The sequence below is a fragment of the Cricetulus griseus genome (genome assembly GCF_003668045.3).
Source record: "Cricetulus griseus strain 17A/GY chromosome 1 unlocalized genomic scaffold, alternate assembly CriGri-PICRH-1.0 chr1_1, whole genome shotgun sequence".
Taxonomy (NCBI): domain Eukaryota; kingdom Metazoa; phylum Chordata; class Mammalia; order Rodentia; family Cricetidae; genus Cricetulus; species Cricetulus griseus.
The window spans coordinates 227,732,702-227,753,210 of record NW_023276807.1 but is presented as its reverse complement, the minus strand read 5'-3'; the positions used below and the strand labels follow the sequence as shown (position 1 = coordinate 227,753,210).

The window sequence follows — 20,509 nt, the reverse complement described above, 5'->3', positions numbered from 1 at the left end:
CCTAGACTATCTAATGCATTTGATTAGGAGCAAGTTTTCACAAAGTTGGTAAATTAAAGTCAAACTCTTTAAAAAAATGTATTGAGGTAATTTATTTAAAATCCAAGTGTTAGTATTGATAATATAAATGTTTACACTTTTCAACAAAATTAAAAGTCTGAGATTACTTAAATACATTTTTTGGTCTCATCTGATCATTTTGTCCTAGTTGTAAAGATAATAATACGAAGTCCACATTGTTATTTAATCATAGGTATTGTTTTGTAGCATTATAGGAGTGGAAACTATTGCTATAGGCATCTTAGTTATAACATATAAGCAATTAATAAAGTTTTTGTTTTAATAAAGGGAGCATTTCCTGTGTAATAATTATAAGATAGTCCCCTAAAGTACTGTTATATTCTTCAAGTCTATTTTACTGGCTATTACCTTGTAATTCAGATTTGCAGATTTAAAAATAATAATTTAAACTGTGTTGCATGCTAAGCATATTTAGTTTGAATCTCAATATGAAATGAATTTCAAGTTTTGGAGCATCTCCAGTTTGGGATTTTTGGATTGGGAATGCTCAGGCCATGAGAATCTATGCAAATGCTTTTATTTTTCATATGTTGTTAATGTCTGAATTTTATATCACATTTTAAATTATAAAATTATGAGATTGGTAGTAGATAACTGTGAAGATAACTTTGCAAATATGATATTGTGTATTTTTCCTGTGAGAATGCATTATGTTGGAAAGTATATCACTTATACTTGAACTTCTACAGACTTTAAAAAAACTGAAATAGTTCGAATGTTGGTGGCACACACCTTTAATCCCAGCACTCGGGAGGCAGAGGCAGGCGGATCTCTGTGAGGTCAAGACCAGCCTGGTCTACAAGAGCTAGTTCCAGGACAGCCTCCAAAGCCACACAGAAATCCTGCCTCGAACCGCCCCCCCCCAAAAAAACCCTGAAATATTATGCATACACATACACACACAAGAAAATATAAATTTCAGGTGACAGTTGGATGAGTTTTTTATAAATTGAGTGCATCCTTGTAATGAAGGTCAAGACCCTCAGCAAGTTTTCATAGACTTTTGATTCTGTATCTCCAAAAAAATTATCTCATTAACACTGTAACCTGATGGGATCGTATTCACATTGTGTTGTTGACTGAGGGGGGAAAAAACCAAATGAAGTAATAATTATTTTCATGCCCCCCTAAAATATGTGTGCATGTGTACATATACTGGGGATTGAATACAGACCACATAACCTCTCCTTTGGTGCAGCTCCATTCTGTACTTGTAGCTCTCCTTAGCTGGTGTCCTATGGTCCAGGCATCTGCAACATCCTCTGGTCTTCATTTTCACAGCCTCATACATTAGCCTGTCAGGTCCTGCCAGGTGTTCAAAAGCATGAGAATATGGGGGACATTTTAAATCATAGCAGATCTGTAATGACTCCAAAACAGTTAAGGGATTGTCTGTTTATTTTTTAATTATTTATTTTTATTTTATGTACATTGGTGTTTTGCCTTCATCTGTGTCTGTGAGAGGGTGTCAGATCCCCTGGAACAGGAGGTACAGACAGTTGTGAGCTGTCATATGGGTGCTAGAAATCAAACTCAGTTCCTCTACAAAAGCAAAAATTTCCTCTTAACTGCTGAGCCCAAGAATTTTCTGTTTAATTTATACGGTCACATATAAATTTTTGTTTTATTTAGTACATGATATTTGAAAGAGTTTTCTCTGGCCATTTATTTACCATATTTTAATGTTCTCTTTGCTTTTTGTGGTTACATTGTATCTGCAGTCCTGCTTCCTTTACAGTCTTACTGTGTTTATTACCTGTAATGTCTACCAGTCACTTAATATCTTTATATCTCATTAGGTGACATACTATGACACCTAATTTTTTTTTTAAAAAAAAAAAAAGCACTAAAAACAGTATGTGGCATGGTGTTAACAGATGTAGCAGTTAATTATATATAGCTGAGTAAGGGACAGAGGGGGTCAACTTATAATGAAATTCAGGTTTCTGGTTTGTGTAACCAAGTGGAGGGTAGTATCATTTTAAGAAAATAGCCTGGATTGAATGTAATTTTCTTGAGGAAAAAGTTCAGTTTATTACATTAAGCTTGAAATAATTACAGGCCATTCAAATTGAGATGTCAGTTGGATATATGTGTTGAGCTTAGGAAAAAATCTTAGGCTAGGAATATGGATTTGAGAGCTGCCACACATATATAATAAACATCATTCTTTTTTGGCTAAATATTTGCTTGTCAGTTTGGTAAGCACCTCTTAGAATGTCATTTTTAAAAATTAGTCATCGCGCCGGGCGTTGGTGGCGCATGCCTTTAATCCCAGCACTCGGGAGGCAAAGGTAGGCGGATCTCTGTGAGTTTGAGGCCAGCCTGGTCTCCAGAGCGAGTGCCAGGATAGGCTCCAAAGCTACACAGAGAAACCCTGTCTCAGAAAAAAAAAAAAAATTAGTCATCGCATTCTTCTGGTAGTCTATCAAGTGGTGATATTCGAGATGAGGAAATGAACCCCTAGAGAAGCTTGGGATGTTTCCCCAGACCATAGAAGCTGAGTGTCAGAGCTGCCATGTGAATCCTGATGTGCTTTGTGCAAAGCAAGCGAGACAAGACTACAGATAGAACCCTGAGGAGTGCTAACTTTGAAAGGATGCCCAGCAAAGATAATAGTTTGCCATCAAAGGAAAGTGAAATAGAGCAGCTGGAGAGAGAGGAGAACAAACAGCATGAACAGGGGGTTGCAAAGTCTGTCTGTTTTAGATATGGTAGAAGCAGCCAGAAAACTAAAACTTCTAGCAACAAGGAAGTCAATAGTCACAGTAGCAAGGACTATAAAATGAAATGGTGAGGAAAGGGTGAGATATGAATAAGAGATCAAGAAGTAGTAGCAGTGACTAAGAGTACAAAGAGCAGAAGTAACATATCACTGTGGCAGTGACAACTCTGGAAAGACTGTCTTTTAAAATAGAAGAGAGACCGAAATGTTGTGGAAAAGAGTCACTACCAGTGTTTTCTATTGCAAGGAAACAGTTTAGTGCAAATGGTTATCTTATTTTGCTCATGATTTTTGTGAGACAGGCTTTGAGAATAGCTTTACAGGTACTTGCTCTCTGACACCGTGGTATCAGTAGCCAAGGGCAGGTAGATTTGCTTCCAGAATTCTTGCTGTTAAGTTTAGACTTTACTGGCTCTCACTTGCTTCTTCCTTTCTCCTCTTCACATCCACATTTTGCCCTATGGTTTAATATGAAAGCTGTGCTTCCTTGGAGCATTTTGGTTTTAGAGTAGGCACACTTCTGACGTAGAAGCTGGAATCCAAAAGGCTTCTAAGAGGACCTTATCTGGAAATTACCTTCCGCTGGTCTCATCAGTCACAACCTACCAGGCAGTGGTGGCACACACCTTTAATATCACAAGTCAGGAGGCAGAAGCAGGTAAATCTCTGAGTTTGAGGCTAGTCTGGTCAACTAAGTGAGTTCCAGGACATCCAGGACTACATAGAACACCCCTGTCTCAAAAAACAAAAAAAGCAAAACAGTCAGACTGGTTGCTAGATTGAGGGGATGGGGAAATAGATGCCACCTCCTGTTTAAGAAGAGATAAGGTCACATTTCAGAAGAGCATGTGGGTTTCAAAATACTTCTCTGGCAAAAGGGAAGAATGAAATGTTGTTTAACATTTGTGGTATGCCAGGGCAGGAAATTGAGGAAGTCTCCAATTAATAGCTTTTCAAAATTTTTGTTTATTTCATAAACTGGAGCTGAGGTGATTTACTGAGGGTGAGGTGGAACAGGTAAAGCTTCATTTAAAAGTTGGAGGAGACTGGTGTGACTTGCAGCTGTTGCTGTGGAACCTGATGGAGAGAGTATACTGGTGAAGGATGAAAGAATTGCCCCGCAGAATTCCAGGCAATTTTGAGGGCAGAAACTATTCATCTGTTGTTCCACCACAGTTCTGTCTAGGAGTTCAAGGCCAGCCTGGGCAGCAGAGTGAACTCTCATCTTAAAAACAAACTAATAAATAAACAAAAGGAAGGGAGGCAGAGAAGAATGGAAAGGAGAAAAAACACAGTATACTTACAGTTTGTCTCTCCCAAATTTGGTGCTATTATTGTAATACGTATTACAGAAGTAATAAAAATAATGCATTGGTATAACTTGTTATATATTCCCTTCTTTCTTTTCTATTTATTTATTTAGTGACAAAGTCTCACTGTATAGCCCCAGATGGCCTAGAACCTCGTATAGACCAGGCTTCTCACACAGATCCACCTGCTTCTGCCTCCAGAGTGCTTGGCTTAAAAAACGCATGTGGCACATGTCAAGCCCATCAGTTATCTTTTAGAGAAATAGAGAGAAAATAAGATAAAAATAAACAATGCATCTTCATTTATTTACATGTTTTTCTGTTTGGTATTCATTTTTTTATATAGATTCAGATCTTCATCTGATTTATTTTCCTTCTGTCTCTACGAACTTTTTATTCATTCAATCATTTAAATTTCTTGTGTACAGGTCTATCTATGAGAACTGTTGCAACCTTTGTATGTCTGGAAAAACAGGTCACTTCATGCTTGGAAGTTATTTGGCTAAGCATAGAAATCTAGGTTATAGCTTTCTTTTCATGTGTAAGCAAGCTGCTCCACTGTTTTGGGTTTGTTCTTCCTGAAGTCACTGTGTGCTTTTTTTCCTGGTGCAGAAAACTTTTTTCTGGCTACTTGTCAGATTTTCTCCCCATCATTGGTTCTAACCAGTTTTCCCATAATGTGCCTTGTTATAGTTTCTTTTGCTTGGATATGTGAGCATGTAGATTTTGCCACATTTGTAAAATTGGGCCATTATACTTCAAGATATTTTTATTGGCCTCTCCACCTATTCTTTTGGGGTTCCACTCTCATATATATATATATATATATATAAAGTTTCTTGGGGTTATCCTGCAGCTTACTGCTGCTTACTCTACCCCCTCCACCTCTTTTAAATGATGATTGTCTTGTGGATTTTGTGTAATTCATTTTAGGAGGTTTCTATATCTGCACCTGCAAACTTATTGGAATTTTTCTTCTAAAGTGTTTGATCTGCTGTTAATTCCATATTCATATTAGATACTACCTTTTTTTCAACTCTTGACATTTTTATTTGGATTCCTTTTATATCTCTTTAACAGATTTATGCTCTTTTGCCTTCTTGGACACATGGAACATAGTTACTAAAACTTTTAAAACATCTTCCTGCTAATTCTAATGTCTGCTTCTATTTAGATGTGTTTCTATTGACTGATACTCTCTTTTCTTTTCTTTCTTTTAGTTTTTCGAGACAGGGTTTCTCTATGGCTTTGGAGGCTGCCCTGGAACTAGCTCTTGTAGACCAGGCTGGTCTCGAACTCATAGAGATCCGCCTGTCTCTGCCTCCCAAGTGCTGGGATTAAAGGCGTGTGCCACCAACGCCTGGCCTGATACTCTCTTTTCTAGCAACCACTTTTTTCTTTTTTTTTTTTGCCTCTTGATTTTTTTTTAACTAGGTGTTAAATATTGTGAATTTTGCCTTGTTGGGTTCTGACTATTTTCATATTCTTTTTAATATTCTTGATTGTACTTTGGCACACATTTAAATTGCTTGTAAATAGTTTGATTTAAAAAAAAAAACAAAACAAAAACCTCTACCTCCCCTACTTTTCTTTTTTGTTTTCCTTCTGACTCCAGGAACTTTTTGTTCATTCAAACAACAGTCTTTATATCTAATTTTTTCTCTACTATCCAAGTGCTGTTCTCTTGAGTACTATGCCTAGTGTTCATAGATGAATCGAAACTCTGTCCACTGTGGCTGGTAGAAGTCAGAATCTGTGATGGTCCCTCACAGTGAGGGCTTTGCTCCCTCCAGTGATTCCTTTCCAGTGCCGGGTAGTTACCTCATGGGTGTGTACTGCTTGTGACCTAGCAGAAGTGGGTCTTTACAACCTGAGCTCTCCGTTCTGTTAATTATGTCACCCAAGAATTATTGGTTTCTGTGTGTTGGGGACCAGTGGGTTCCATTCCCCCCCCCTTTTTTTTTTCTGTGTTGTAGCCTGGACATTTTTCATGCAGTAAGCTGCAGTGGTGATGGCTCAACATGTACTTTGAGTCATGGGTCTTTGTTCTGTTGTTTAACATTTGAAAACTATTGTTTTATTTATTTTGTTCAGTTTTGTAGTTGTTAAAATCTGGTTCTTGTTTCTTCATCAGGGCTCTGTCAGTTTCTAAATACAGTTTCATGATTGATGATATATATAATTATATATATATATATATATATATATATAATATATATCCATATCCTTGAAGAGTATTTGGGACTTTGTTCCTGTTTTCCTGCTGTTCTGGAATACTGCTTACTCTGTGGGGACACTGAAGTGCTAGTAATTTATTATTTCCTCTTAGGACATTTTAGCAAATGACAAGAAAGTTGTTTCCTGTAAATATGGTTAAACATGACTGACTCATTACTTTGGATTCAGTCAGTCACCAAACGCAAGCAAGTTTCCTCATGTAGTTATACTAATTTTGATCAGTATATTCTTACATACAAAAAGGTTAAAGTCTTTCTCTTCAGTTGTTTTCCCAAATGTTAGATGAAGGATAGTGTTGCACACAAGCCTGAGTGACTCAGGCTTTTTGAGTCGTGATTTGGTGGCAAACTCATAAACAGATTTTTAAGATGCTTTGGTATCCTTTTGAGACTTCAGACTTCTCAGGAACTGCACACAAAAGAGACAAAAGCCTGTGGCTCTGTAAAAGCCAAGAAGGATCTGTGCTGGCGTTCCTTCCTCTGGTGACTCATTAACCTCCAGAGCACTCTGCACAAAGGTGTCAGTATTCACCCTGAGACAATGGGCTGGCTTTTTTTCTTTTAAAGTTACAGTTCACAAAGAACTATGTCTTATAGGAAGACAATTGAATTGTAAGATAATGATTGTTTAATTTACTAGTTTTTAAAAATATGGGTTTGGACAATGAAACAATGTAGGCCAATGAAACAATGTAGGCCATACAGTTACATAATAACCAGGCAATTATAATGAAAATCTATTGTTTTGATTTTTTTTGTATCCTTAAAACCAGCTCTTTCTGAAAACATACCTAAGGCTTTAACCTTCCTTACCATGATCCAGTTTATCCTTAACATCATGCCTTTCGTTTCCACAATTAACTACATTCCTGGGTGATGTGGGAGACTTGGCTTCACAGTCAAAGTTGAAAATATTTTATTCTATTCAGAATACAATTTTGATATTGGCTGATAAGGGTTCTGGGGTATTTCAAGTTCTTGCATCTCTGAAAAACAGACACTGAGCAGAAGTACAGCAGAAAACAGTTTATCAAGAGAGATCAAGAGAGTATATGTCTAAGGGCTGGAGGCAAGGGCTTGGAAGCAGGCTGGAGCAAAGAAAGTTTAACAAGTTGGTGTTGGTCCCACTGTGTAAAATGTTTGGGGCTTTCATGTTACCTTGGGGTGGGCTCTTGGCTCTTACATGAGCTTTTCCATGCATTCTCTATTACAATGTCATTCTACAATCAACGTCATATGTTGCTGGTATGATCAGCATCTAGCATCGACTCCCAGGGGAGTGGGTTTAGTGTTACTATTAGGAGTCCTGGGTTACTCTCAGACACCTTGAGTGCTCTGTGCCTTCACCACTGGCACTGGTTAGTTTTAGCTGCCCTGGAGTGGGGAGGGGTCATTGCTATCTTGGCCTTTTCCCCTGTATGCTTGATATGAGACCTTCTGGGACTTCACCCTCTGCCCTATTATTTGGTGTCACATTTGATTCCTAATATCTCTGCTTTTCCATTCATTTGAAATTTTTCCCAAACATTTTTTTCCTTCTTTGCAGCATGATGTAGAGCATATGATTTCTCAGAAAACACTTTACTATGTGTTTAATTATTTTAAATTTAAATTATTATTTAAATATCTGGATTTTTTTAACATTATAGTGTCTTTTGTACTGTCTTCCACCTTATACTTTAGTACAAGTTAGTTTTTTAAGTTCTTTCATGCCTTGTTCCTGTACAAGAACCTGCAATAACTTATATTGCGTTACAGAAAAACCTAGTGTTTTTGCAGTAGCTATAACAGTTTGGCCATCGTGGCACAGCCCTCTCTTCAGCCTTCCTTACCATAGCCACAGAGTTCTTTTATCTCTGAAGTAGACCATATAAATGATCTACTTCACTCAGAGGTGGCATGTCTGATGCAAGATATGGGATAAGTGGACTTAAGTTTTAAGTCCTAGCTCTTCCATGTACAAGCTAATGTTTTTTTTTCTTCCTTTGTAAACTGATGCATACATTTAATTTTTTTTCATTGTTCATATTATTTGATGGTTGGTAGTGCTGGGAATGGAACCTAGAATCTTAAGCTAAGAACATATTTTACCAGTTCAGACAGGCCAAGAGATTCAAGTCCTTCTACTACAAATATTCTGTTTTTAGAAAGTTATTTAAAGGTTCAGAATTATTTGTCACTATTGAATGTGAATCCATATTCTTTTGAATTACCTAATAGTTTATAAATGAGTAAAGAAAAAAAATTTTAAGATAATACAGAGGTCTCATTTTCCTGTTTTTCTTTAGTTCCATTCTCCTTAGTTCTTTTTGGGCAGTACGTGATATTCTCCACATCAGCTATTTTGAAAGACCTGTAATTGCCTAAGTGAAATAAATACGACATGAGAAATAGCCCCAAGCCTCCAAGGAGCTTGTGATCTAGTAGAGAAGTCAATTATTGTGCTGTGCTGTAGAAAAAAAATAAAAAAAAATGGCCAAGTGTCAAAGTAGTAATCACACATGGATAAGAAAAGACTTGCAACAGATTGGGACTGTGCAATGAGAGATGAATGTGAAAGTGGTCCTAAAAGTTATGTTACACCCAGCACTCAAATGCTGCAACAATAGGTTGTCTTACGAGTTCCAGGCATGCCTGGGCTACAGAGGGAGGCCATGTCTTAGAAACAAACAAAAAATACACAAAGAAACCCTTCCCAAAATTACTCTTCATAAAAAAATGGAAAACTAGATCTATTAGTAAAGGAGGTATTTTATAAAAGAAAATACACCAGGTAACTTTATATACTAGCTTTTCGTAGTGGGGGGTGGGGGGCTTCTTTATTGGAGCATATTTTAGTACTTTTGCTTTCCAGCTAAAGACACCATTATAAATACTACTATGTTAATACACTGGAGAACTCATTTGCTTCTCAAGAATGTTATGGCTTTAAAATTTTGTTTTAGATTTTTTTATTTGTATCTGAGAGTGTTTGCGTGTGTGTGTGTGTGTGTGTGTGTGTGTGTGTGTGTGTGTGTGTGTGTATCACTTGTGTGCCTGGTTCTTGTGGAGGTCAGAAGAGGACATCATATCCTCTAGAATTAAAATTATGGATGTTGTAAGCCACCATGTAGGTGCTGGGATCTTGGGTCTTCTACACGAAAGTCCAGTGCTCTGAACCATTGAACCATCTCTCCAGCCCCAGATGTTATGCTTTTTTTCCCCAGTGCTTTTGCTGACTTGTCCTCTTTTCTCACAGGTGGGTTATTATTTCTCACTGTTTTGGTCTCTTACTGTTGCTAGAATTCTGGGGCTCAAAACCTGAGCTCTGGAAGCCCCAACAAGCTACACTTGGTCACTTGTTTGCAGTAAACAAATAAGAGATAAGTAAAACACAGAGAAAGATAAATTGTTCTGTGTGGCACTTTGGGAAGAGGAACAAAAGGGATTCAGTTACTGCCAAGTCCATCTTTAAGTCCAAGAGACATGCCTAACTCAACAGTCTTCTTCAAGGTGTGGTCCTGCTCATCAACTTGGCCTGTGCTTAAGTTGTCAGAAATATGTAGTTTCCTTCAGGAAGGCAAGTTCCTCCTCTTGCTGACACAATGATTCAAGCTTTCCCTTCCTTCAGCCTGGGATTCCAAGGAAAATTTTAATGTTAGATCCATTTTTCAATAGTTTGATAGAGAGAGAGGCATGAGTGTCTGTCTTTTTACCATGACAGTTATATTACCAGTCTATAAGAAGTTGCCTTTAAGCAAGACAGTGATGCCAGACACCTTTAATCCCAGCACTCAAGAGGCAGAGACAGGTGGATCTCTATGAGTTTGAGGCCAGCCTGGTGTACAGAGTGAATTCCAAGACAGCCAGGACAACTTGGAGAAACCCTGTCTTGAAACACCCCCCCCAAAAAAAAAGAAGTTGCCTTTAACTTGGTATCCTAAGCTAAATTACTGATGTACTGATATACATACCATTTGTTCTCTAAGATATGTGGCATAATTTTTCCATGTTTAGGGCTATTTTCTTGGTAATGCATTTCAAACTTTAATGTACTTAGAAACCATCTGGAGATCTTTGAAAATACAGATTCTTCTCAAGGAGGTCTGAGTGGGTCAAGACTCAGGATTCCCAACAAGTTCCTCCTACTATTCATCCCTAGGTCACCCTCTGAGGTAGCAAGATTCTTTCCCTCCCTCCTTCCTTCCTTCCTTCCTTCCTTCCTTCCTTCCTTCCTTCTTTCCTTCCTTCCTGGTTTTTTTGTTTGTTTGTTTGCTTGTTTTTGTTTTGAGACAAGGTTTCTCTGTGACTATTCTGCTTGTCCTGGAACTTACTCTGTAGACCAGGCTGCCCCCAAACTCACAGAGATCCTCCTGCCTCTGTCCCGAGTGCTGGGATTAAAGGTGTGTTCTATGACTGCCTGGCTTAAATAATTTTTTTGAGATTTTTTTTTCACAGTGTATTTTTATCATATTCTCCCATACTCCTCCTTCTACCTTCTCCCAGATCCACTTCCTACCTCCCCACCCTTTCTCAAGTTGTTGTCCTCCTCTAAAGTAACCCACCCAGTCTATTTTATGTACGCATGGGTATGGGGCCACCCACTGGAGCATGATCAGCCTACCAGAGGCCAAATCTCTAAAGAAAATGGACTATTCCTCCCCCAGAACCAACAACTGTCAGTAGCTCCTTAGTTAGGGTTAGAGACTCATGAGCCCACTCCATAGAGTAGCAGGATACTTGATGGCTGATTTTAGACGAACTTAAATTCTTAAAGGGCTTTCAGGTAAAATTTTCTATTGGTTCCTTAAAGGCAAAGAAGAAAATGTAGTCATGATTCTTAATTTGCATATGAGGAAAGAAACATTGAATATAGAAAGGGGAATATGGCTTAGCTTCATTTAAAATAACAGGTGGCAAAACACAAAATAATAATTATGGAATGTGCATTGTGGATTCCTGCCATTTTTCCATATCATTTCTCTTTTTCATATAATAAAGACTTACAACTTTGTATATCCAAAAAAAAAAAAAAAAAGAAAAAGAAAGGGGAATCTGGCATTCATTAACCAGCTTCAGTGTTCTGTTCATATCAAGAGAGTTTGCCTAATGTAATTGCCATAATGATCCTATGAGTTGATGAGAAGTAGTTTTACCATTCTCTAAATGTGGGAACTGGCTCAGGGGGGTTAAATAATGTCTATCAGGTCACCCAGGTGGCATTTGACACCAGATGGTTTAGTTCCATATTTGGTGATGATTTCTAGTAAAGTGCTCTATTTAGATTATTTTTGTTAAGTCATTCACAGTCTTTTTGTTACATGACAATGGATGTGTATTCAGACACATGTGTGACAAAGAACAATATACCTACTAAAAATCTAAAGAAAATGCTAGAGAGAATTAAAATATGTAGATCTTCAGTAGAAATACAAATAAAATTGAGGATAGCATAGTGAATAATTACTTTCTTATTTAAATAATTATCCTTTAAGGTGTACATGTATGGGCACTTAAAAAGAGCTAAAACTAAAGGTCAATTTAATAATTATCTTCATAATTATACAGAGTGAATAAAGAACTAAGGGTATTTATATAGGGTTCTCTACATTATGAGATTATGATTATGGTGTTTTTGTTTTCCAAGATAGGGTTTCTTTGCAACCCTGGTTGTCCTAGAACTCACTGTGTAGACCAGGCTGGGATTAAAGGTATGCACTATTACCTCCCAGCTCTGATTATAGTTTTGGACATAAAATCTTTTCTATTTCTAAATTTTTGATCAAGTGATTTCCAGTACTTGACCCTAAGTCCATTCCTTTCTTCATGTGTTAGTCTCCTTTTGCACACTGGCACTATGAAATTGCTGGAGTTCACTGTGGAGAAATATCTATAATTTGTTTATTTACCTTGTCCTTTCTCCACCACACCATCCAAATAATATATGTTACCCATCCTTTTAATTTGTGCATTGGCTCAAAGTACTAAACAAATTAAGAAATTAAAAAAAAAATCCAAGGCAGGTTGTGGTGGTGCACACCTTTGATCCAAGCACTCAGGAATCAGGGGCAGGCAACATTTAAGAGTCCAATTCAATGCCAGCCTGGTCACCATAGTGAGTTTCAAGACAGCTGGCGATACGTATCAATCGTGTCTCAAAAATAAAACTCAGCCAACTGATCAATCAATCTAAGTGTTTAACAATGCATGTAGAAATTAGGTTTAGGAAGCAGTGCTTAGGAAAAAAAATCAGTCACATTCCTTTGGAATTTTCTTGATCCTCATATAGACCAGCATCAAAATGATGCCCCCTCTGTGTGAAATAGTTGATGTAGGAACAATTAGAGATCATATGTACAGGCACGTAAAAGGGTGCTTATGTGTGTAAAATCATTTACTTTTTAGAGCTTATGAAATAGGAGCTCCTGCTTTCATGGGTGAAGAAACCAAAGGCACACAGTAATTAGGAAACAGGACCTGAGGCTATGGTCTCCTCCCAACCTCTGTGCAGCCTTTCCACGTGATTGATCACATGATGGTTAGAATGTGGGTTGACGTGAGATAATAGAGATTTCTTTCCTTGTATGCTTCTGTTTGCCTCTTGGTCTGTTGCCGTGCTGTTTACAGAATAGACACCTGGCTTTGGATTGCTGGACCTCATTTACTCTTCCTGGAAGTCTTGAAGAGTAAACTGTGCTGTTACTAGTTTATACCTAAACATGTCCAAGCAAATCATGGCTCACTATATCAGGTTTTCTGTCCTGTAAGTGGAGATATACTAAGCTCCTAGAGCTGTTGTGAGGGATAATGAATAAGCATTTATGCAAAGGATATTGAGAAACATCACACTTAATTGTGATTTCCTTTGCTTTATTCTCTTTCTTCACTGACACAGTGATTTCTTAAGAGAGAAAACTGGGGACACAGCATTCTGAGACTGTTTATCCTAGCTTACTCCCCGTTTTGAGAACTGTTCCCCTCTCTTTGCCTCCTCTACCCTGTGGCCTTCTCCAAGCAGTAAGTATCCAGGGGGGAAAGGTCAGTTAGTCCCAGCTTTGTTACATGTGGCCACTCTTGACTGTTGCATGGCAGTTGGATTTATTATATTGCTTTTCTTATGATTCATGTCAGTAATTACCCAGGACAGTGCTAGTTCACTGTTCAAGTACAAATAGGACAAGAGGCAGCAACTGTAGAAGGCTAAGAAGTATCTCTGGTCCTTCACCTATGGGATAGAAGCATTATTTAGAAGGTGAATATGGGTCATACAGTCCTGAAATCTGCAGGTTCAGCTTGCCATTTCTTGACTAGTATAGTGAGGATAGAATTCTGGATGTGCAATAACAAGAGAATTATCTTATGCAGCCTTTGTCTTAACTGGGTGGTCTCTGGATTTTTCCATCAGAGTAAGAGGCAACTGTAAGAGGCAATAAAATGAGGCAGTTGTTCATCCACAGCTACTCATTGCTATTTGTAAAACAGCAAAGCTTTTGTCACTTCTCTTTTCTGAACACTTAGGACCTGGTTTTCCCTCTGTCCACTACCTTCAACATGTGTGTTTATGGCCCTTGCATATCTGTTCTTTAAATTTACTTAATGGTTTTTAATATTTTCTTATTTTGTTAAAAATGAACAAGTATCAGACTTGTTTTGCTTTCCCTGTATTTCTAGAAGTGATAGATTTAAAACATGTGAGTCAGAGACACAGCTCAATGAGTAAAGGCCCTTTCCTCCCAGCCTGACAGCTTGAGTTCAGTCCCCACACACATAGTGGAAGAGGAATATCAACTTCCACAGGTTGTCTCCTGACCACTTTAAGTATACCCTGGTGAGTACATGCTCTTCTCGCACCCAACACAATAAAACAAATCTAATTTAAAAGTTTAAAAAAAAAATGGTGGTAATGAAATGTGAAACAGAAAGTAGATAGGTTTGTTTCTCACTCTTCTGAATTTTTAGGAATTATTATTGCTAAATTTTAGGTGATTTTGTTTTGGTTTTTACCTTTCATTAAAATGCAACAGAGAAGCTAAGCGTGGTGGTGTACATCCATAGCCTAAGCATTTGGAAGGCAGGAGCAGCAGAGTACAGAGTTCCAGACTAGCCACTACTATGTAGAATTCTAGGGCTGGACATGGAGCACAAGATAGGAAGAAAACTTGCTTTATATGCCCAAGACCCCAGTTTTGTTTCTTAGCTTGGAAAAACAAACAAACAAATAAAAACCAAGAAGATCATATAAAACAATTTATCTATAAAATTTTTATTATACTCTTTTATGTTTTCTTTTTTATCAAACAGATTATTGATTTTTTAAGTCACTTATTTTGGAACTGTAATGCTTGGTCACTGTTATCATTATGCTTTTAACATATAGTTTACCTGGACTTTTTCCTTTTCATATTAAGAAATGCTAGTTTTTAGGTTCATTGCTTTCATTTTAATTTTTTTTTTTTGTAAGCATTGAAAGGAGAGTAGTAGAGGAGGGACCAAGGATAGGAATCACTGGATTCATTTGTGCCTGAAAATAGCCTTCCTTTATCTTTCCAGATTGGACGTTTGTAGTACTGTGTGCTTGTGGAGCACTACCAGGTTCATCTGAATTCATACATTTAGCAAACTTTTCCACAGTTAAGTTCAAACCAACAGTGATTGGCTCAGTGCTGTGCAGCCTGCTGAAGGTCAACACCACATGCAAATGTGCTCTCCCTGGCCTTTGCAACCGTCTTTTTCTCCTTTAAAAAACTTCTATTGTTTTTGCTTTCTTCAGTAGCTAAAACTTTACTGAATTATATGTGTTTTGCTCTTTTTTGATCTGAAGAAGTCCCGAATACCAGCACATAAAATATAGCCCAATTTTGGAACCAGTCATTTTATCCACCAGCAGAAATTACATGAGTGACGTTAGCCAAGTAGTATAATTTTAGCGCTAAGTGCTAAGCAGCAGTTTTTATTTAAATCAACTCCTTGTTCTGTTCATCAGGTATTATACCTTTCCCCTGAGCACCCTACAATTTTGTCCAGAGTGAATATTTTATGTTCACATTACATAAAAGTTTGTAAATTTTAAAATACTACAAATATTACAACTCTGAGACATTGATCTTTATGTTCTAAAATATGAGCCAATACTGACTGTCAAAATTAATTGTATGAGTATCCTTTCTTGAAAAGATTATTTTGAAGATTATATTGCTTAGAATGAAAGGATTTATGAAAGAGTCCTTTGTTGGTTTTAGCTTAGTAAAAGCTTTTAATAACATGACTTGCCATGTGTAACTTAGGCTATTGTTTCCTTTCCCTTCTCCCTTCCAATATCCCTCTCTTACCTTTTTCTCTTTGTTCCTATCCAGCAAACCTTCTTTCCATACTTGTTTCTTAAAATATTTTTTTCTAGTTCAAACTAACAGACTTCTAACCACCACCTTCACTTCCTCTGTCCTCGGGGCCTTCTAGAACAACAGAAAGAAACAAATTCTCATACAAGCACACTTTATACAGGACAAACTCAGCAGAGCTCAGACTATCAACAAAGGAAGTAGAGAGAGTAATTCATTTTTGAGGATAAAAACTGAATGAGGGTGTTCTGGTGGATGTAACAGAGTAGGGTAGACCATGTAACAAAGAACACACACAGAAAGTGCTTTCAGCGCTTTGGGAGCTTTAGCTTCTAAGCAATTACAACAGTTGTCAACAACCAGAAGAGTTCTCTGGAGTACTAGCTGGCATGTATCAAATTATCTGGGGGGTCTTGTAAAAACACAGAATATAGATTGTTGGGCACAGCCCCCAATTTTCCTGGTTGGGGTTCAAGCATCTGTGATTCTAACATGTTTCTAGATGTTGCTGTTGGTGGTCTAAGAACATGAAGCCCTTGGATCCTCACCCCAGGGGGCCATGCCAGTCTGTCAGGAGCTTGAAAGTGCACTTACTTGCCCCTGAGCTGGTAAATCATAAGTATGCAGAATTTCGGCTGAAGCCTAGTACTATTGTGCAGTGCATAATACAGATATAAATAGTTCTAATCTAACCATGGGATGTCCTCATACACCCATTGCAAGTTATGAATACCATAAGTCAAAAATGCCTTTGATGCCTATAACCTACAAAGTAATTTGTTTGACCTGTCATTAAGAGGTTGCTGGAGAGCTTGTGACTCCCCTGTTGCCTAGTTGAAGAGATGTCATGGAACATGTTACTGACCCGAGAAAAGGTAAAAATTCAGATTGAAGTGTGGTTTCTACATAACATGTACTGCATTCATGCTATTACAAAGAAAAAAGTAAGTCAAACCATTATAAATCAGGGACTATCTATATGTGCTTAGCCAGCCCACACTCAAATTTTGTATACACGTGAACAGCCAGACCTGAGGTTTCCTATGATGCCAAAGAGATAATCAGAGCAGGAACACTAACGTTGAGACTTCTGTAACAGATTGAGTGTGCTAGGGGTGCAGAGATAATTTTTCCTGGAGAGAAAATACAAGAAACATTTGTGCTATTGGATTAGGTTACATGGCTTCTTATCTTGATATCAAGGAGTACTTGGTTCTTTTTCCTTTATTCGCTCCAGTAAAGATTAGGGAAAAAACAAGGAAAGAATATAATAACAATAATAATAATGGAAGAAAGATTTCCAAAGCTAATGAGAACATGGAGGCTTCAGACAGAAAAGGTCCACTTGGTCTGCCAAGCATGACGAGGAGTATACATTTGATCAAAAATCAGAGTTAAAGCCAGGCAGTGGTGGCATATGCTTTTGATCCCAGCAATTGGGAGGCAGAGGCAGGCAGATCTCTGTGAGTTCGAGGCCAGCATGGTCTACAAAGTGAGTTCCAGGACAACCAGGGCTATACAGACAAAAATCCTATCTCAAAAAAACAAAGCAAAAAAAAAAAAAAAAAAAAAAAAAAACAGAGTTAAGTTAATGAGAAAGTTAAAAATTAATTATTTATGGAGAATGAGATGCAGATCATCAGTGCAGTTTTCATCAAGAGTACTGGATATTTGACAGCCTGGTATTCTTTATCAGACAGGAGGAGAGTTTTCAGACATAGAAGGACATGGGGGTGTACTTTCTGTGTATCTTTTTTGACATGAAATTACTAGAGAATATACTTTAGAAAAATTAGAAAGGGACAACAAGAAGGGGATATCATAAACCCTGAGGGGGAAAAAGAGGAAAAAAGAAAAAGGAAGGATGTAGCAAGCCTAGGAAATAGATGATCCAGGTGAGAACAAGACAGTAAAGATGAGGGATATACATATTACACAGGAGTGGTCTTGCTTTCTACCTTTAGGTAGATTTCAATGACCCATTGTAGGTCCTCAGGCTTGCCTGGCAAGCTCTTTAACCCCACTGATCCAACATGCAGCCCTTAAAGTGTTTGTTTGTTTGTTTGTTTGTTAAAGCAGTTGTTTGACCTTACCTAAAAGATTAAACAAGTACAGTAAGAGTTAAGGTTGTAACTGCAAAATTGAATTTTTGTGTTTGTATCATATTGACCAAAGAAAGTCTGCTGTTGTTTTTTGAACTTTTAGACAATTAAATGTGCTGCCACTGTGAGGGGAAAAGACACTCTCTCTCTCCCTCTCTCTCTCTCTCTCTCTCTCTCTCTCTCTCTCTCTCTCTCTCTGTGTGTGTGTGTGTACATATGGTATTTATTAGAAACACATAAATAGTGTAGTTACTACATAAGCAAATAGGTAAGAGGAGGGTTTGCCTAGAGTTAATTTTCTATTCTATTGTTAACCTTGTGGTACTCTTCACTCTTCTTTTATAAAAAATAGACAGGGGCTGGAAAGATGGCTCGGAGGTTAAGAGAACACACTACTGTTGCAGAGAACCTAGGGCCAGTTACCAGTATTCAGATTGGGTGCCTACAAGCACCTGTAACTGCAGCTTCAGGGGATCTAACACATATGCATGCTCACACATACATACACAGAGTTAACAATACCAAAAAAATCATCTTTAAAAATAACTAGATAGCCAGGCGGTGTTAGCGCATGCCTTTAATCCCAGCACTTGGGAGGCAGAGTTCCAGGCCAGGCTGGTCTACAATGCGAGTTCCAGGAGGGCCAGGGCTACACAGAGAAACCCTGTCTCATAACCCCCCCCCCAAGAAAAACAAAAACAAAAACTAGATAGTGAATAAAAATAGTAAGATAAAATAGAACTTGAAAATTCATACTTACATGAATATGTATAAGTTGTCTCTGGAAAATATTGCTGATTGAGCCATATTGCTAATCACCAAGTAATTGGTCAATTTAAATATGTTCTATAGCCCATAAATTTTTTAATTAGTCCTTTTGAATTTAGAACATTTTAGAAGTCATGTTACCAATGGGTAATTCAGTTTTCAGGCTAGCTCAAAAGAGCTTTTTAAAAACAGGTTATTTTTCTGGGCGGTGGTGGCTCATGCCTTTAATCCCAGCACTTGGGAAGCAGAGGCAGGTGGATCTCTGTGAGTTCGAGACCAGCCTAGTCTACAAGAGCTAGTTATTTTAGTATTGCTTTGAAATTTTGTTCCTATCTAAGCACATTTTTTGGTTGCTTTGTTTTTGTTTTTTTGAGAAAGGGTTTCTCTGTGTAATAGCTGTGGCTGTCCTGGAACTATCTCTCTGTAGACCAGGCTGGCCTCAAACTCACAGAGAACCAGCCTGCCTCTGCCTCTGCCTCTGCCTCTACCTCTTGAGTGCTGGGATTACAGGTGTGTGCCATAATCACTTGGCTTTTATAACATGGTCTCAATGCAAAATCTCATTTTAATGAAGAATAGCAGGTCTTACCTTCTTTCATGTATATGTGGAGTTATATTGGCCTATAGGCATTAAAAAAGTTCAGGTGCTGAAAAAGTAGCAAGGATTTTTCTAGGCATTAATAATTTAATATATGGCAAAAGATAAAGCTCACTGGGGTTCCACCACACATAACCAAAAGGCATTTTCTGTAGCTATTCTATCCACAAATCATTCTTTCTGAATTGAAAACATGAATTTTGCTCTCTTTTCTGTTTTATTCCCCAAATGAGTGGACAGTTTCTTAATGATCAGTACTATAATTAGGATTTATACTTCAAATTTATTGTTAATACTTTGAATGTAAATATTAAGACTTGCTGATAACTTTGATAGTATCTTGATTTTATTTTTCTGTGGAAAGACAATGTGTAATAATATATATATTTATATTATTATATATTATTATATTATATATTATATTATAAATATGTATTGTGGACTATTTATTTATTTGGTTTGTTTTCTCAAAAAAGCTAAATTCCAAGTTTGGAGGCAGTTTTTAGGGTGCCATAAAGCTGTCTTCCATGACAGGATTCTGGCCTTACTGTTTTTTGAAGGAAGGCAACGTGAGAAGATTGTTTCTGTCATATGCCCCTTTTTGAAGATGTTGAAAACTAATTTGAGGACAGGGATGGGAGGACTAGATACTGTTACTTTAATAAAAGTAAAATTCTCAGTGATTTAATATTAATATGTTTGTGAGTGAAGAGGAAATAGAAAACCCTAAAATAAGTAATTTACCTCATATTATATCACTCTCAAAGAAAAATAAATTTTGTTCTAATACTCCTTTGTCCAGGTAGGTAAGTTTAGTCAGCATTTTAAATTCTTTTTTTTTTTTAAATCTTACAAATTTTGCCAGGTAGTGGTAATGCTTTTAATCAAGCACTTGGGAGGCAGAGGCTGGAGGATCTCAGAGTCCAAGGCCAGCCTAGTCTACAGAGCAAGTTTCAGGAAAGCCTGTCTCAAAATAAATAAATAAATAAATAAATAAATAAATAAATAAATAAATAAAAGAATCTTAGAAAACTTTTGATTCATGTATGTTGTTTACACAAGAACAATAAAAACTCCACTGAGCCTACTACTAACAGTTATTTAATGACCATCTTTCTAGTATTTTAAAGTAAGAGTCATCCTTTGAGATCTCCCTGAGGGTTTTCTCATTTTCCCTGAGGGGGTAAAGTTATGAGAAACCAAGCTCCACGATCCTTTCCTCTTGATCAGGAGACTGCTAGCTGCTTTTCAGCTCAACGTGTGTTTAAGACTGCTAAAAGAATTTCTTTCCTTTGGGGTGATACCAGCAACAGGAACCACAGGGCAACTGAAGTAGCCATGTGCTCAGCATGTATGAGCACAAGCACATGT

General features: G+C 37.4%; 1 protein-coding gene across 1 annotated transcript in view; it reads left to right on the top strand.

The window, feature by feature from the left end:
• Rb1 (RB transcriptional corepressor 1) overlaps positions 1–20,509 on the top strand; it is a 132,795-nt gene that overhangs the window by 69,668 nt on the left and 42,618 nt on the right.